Here is a 2542-nt window from a genome sequence, read left to right as displayed (position 1 = left end):
ATCGTTGCTCCGTTTCTAATAATTGCAATAATGCAATCACAGCGATTTGGTTCTCCTTATCTATGGATTTGGGTCCATTTTAATATCGCATAATATTGAGTAATTGGCCCCAAAGTGAGAAATCTCAATGAACAGTCAAATAAAAATGATAGAGTCTAAACTCTAATATAATATTTGGTTCATTTTTAATTGTAACAGTATTTATGGCCAGAATAGGTATTATACATAAATATCACCTATTACATATTGCGTACGGTTCTCTGTATTTATATTATTATTTTTAATTGAAATAAAGTCCAATACATGATATGATTTCAGGCGCAAAAATTTTAAAACCGGTCAAATAATTTTTAAGCTCATTTACTTATTACAAACAAAAACATATATTTAAACAAAAATAATAATATTAATAAAAACCAATACACAAGAAATATAGAAAATATTATGTGAAATCTACTCTTTTAAGTGGGACTTACAATTCAATTAATAATATAATTATAATTAAATATCTAGAATTGAGAAAATTGTTTCGAAATAATTAAAAAAATAACCACAAAATAGTATAAAAGGCGGATTCTCAAAACATTCAAGCATTATATTTGTGAACTTCCAGTTAATCGTCAGATATAAAAACCATTCGCAAAATACAAAATGATTAAATATATTTTCATTGCATTACCTATTACAATGGTTGTGGAAAATGTAAGTTGAATTCTATTCTTAATAAAGTTTCGCATTTTTTTAATAAATCGCTAAGATACTTTATTTTAGAATGGAAAAATCTTTCTTTATTTCAAATATTTTACAGTACAAAAGTTTTATTTTTGAATTGATAACTTCTTTTAGCGCGGTACGCATATATATTATAGATGAGATAAAATCTCTGGACTCGCGCCACCGTTACGAGACGCAGCTATAGCGCAGCTAGACCGCGAACGCGTCTAGATAAATAAGAATTGGTACCAGGCAATCAAAGTTGAAGAAGAGATTGTCTTATGTATGACGCGAGTATACCTTAATTTATTCTGACATCATTCGCACGAAGTATTAGGTACTACATAGACACCAGAAGAACATGAATATGGTAGCGGCGATAGAAGATCAACAATAGATGCATCACTAAAATAACAATTATAATGTGACAGAAACACATAAATTATCTCGCTTACAATACCAATGTATTGAGAGTAAGCGAGATACATTACAATATTTGCTATCCCTTTCGCGTATGCAATATTTTTGTTTGAACCCAGTTCATCGGATCCCAATACACAATGGTTGCCATGGTGATTTCAGTTATAATTAAAATATGGGACGTACCATTCCAAAATATTAAAAAATGCACAAGGTTAATAATGTTCAAGTTTTCACTTCTGCCGGCACTTCCGGAGTGCGACCCGTATTTTTTATTTTTTTCTTATATACAGCAATAGTATTTTCACTTAACTGATAATGTTAACTAGACGTGAATATTTAATTTAAAGTATTTATTTTTACTTCGTAAGTAAAAAATAGTATTCACTGCTCACCAGTTTTTTGCTTTTTAGAGTTTACAACAAGACTGGGAAAGTTCAGATATGAAACAAGAAGATATACCACCAGAACAAATGGATAAAGGTTACCAGAGCCAAATGAAAGATGAAGTTCCAAATTCAGGCAAGAGAGGCAGGAAATATGGACTATAGGAATAGCCATTGCGCTGCTTCTATTGCACTACTTAATGTAATTTATGTATTTTTCGTCGCTAAGTAAGATTTTGAATATCTTGAATATCCGTTTTTTGATTCCTGAACCATTTGCACTCCAATATGCATAAATAACTTTTAATCAAATTCATATATTTTATTCAAAAAACAACTTTTAAACTCACTTATTAACTGTTAAATTATACCTCTCATTCGGAAATATATGTCTCAGACCTCAGAATATATTTTATTACCTCCACTCAGATCTTGGGGCCTCTTTTGTGTCTAGTGAAATCAAAATTTTAGAGCTTAAGAGGGATCGCTTATATCAGGACAATGCAATATCAGTCAAGAGAATATGGCTAAGTCGAACGATTTAACGACTCTCTTTGGGAAACAATTCAGCTGGCCCTTCGCTCGAATAACAAACCAATAGACATTTGGGACACACGGACGAGTTAAAAAAGAAGGACTCCGGGCCGTGATATTAAATGCAAGTGAAGCACCGCTATGCTAGTGTGTATGCGGTTACGGGGGATACTAGTTACACAATTTTTTCTCCTCTAAATAATCATATATGGCCACTAATACTTTTATAGTATCGTTTTTACACTTTTTCACAACGCACGACGGTATTTTTAAAATATTTTATTGAGACGCAAACTGATCTGTCAGTTGTCACAGACGATAACAAGTCTCATAATGGCCGCGTATCGGCCTGTAGTAGTGTAAGTGTGTACGTGGGGCTATGTATTTACACGTTAATCGGCTTGTTTTGTTGCAACACTGTTATGTAAGGTGACACGGAGTCCATATTTTTTTACCAGTCCGTGTTGGGACTAAGTACTTCCTTCAGC

At 32.3% G+C, this 2542-nt stretch overlaps 1 long non-coding RNA gene across 1 annotated transcript in view; it reads left to right on the top strand.

The window, feature by feature from the left end:
* Positions 1-650: 650 nt before the first annotated feature.
* The window catches only part of LOC126975796 (uncharacterized), a 39551-nt gene continuing 37659 nt past the window's right edge, over positions 651-2542 (top strand). The window contains exon 1 of the long non-coding RNA XR_007731794.1: positions 651-702. This is a non-coding gene — a long non-coding RNA (uncharacterized LOC126975796). The remainder of the gene's footprint in view (positions 703-2542) is intronic.

This window comes from Leptidea sinapis, chromosome 37, assembly GCF_905404315.1.
Source record: "Leptidea sinapis chromosome 37, ilLepSina1.1, whole genome shotgun sequence".
NCBI classification, from domain to species: domain Eukaryota; kingdom Metazoa; phylum Arthropoda; class Insecta; order Lepidoptera; family Pieridae; genus Leptidea; species Leptidea sinapis.
This window is presented reverse-complemented; position numbering and strand designations above follow the sequence as displayed.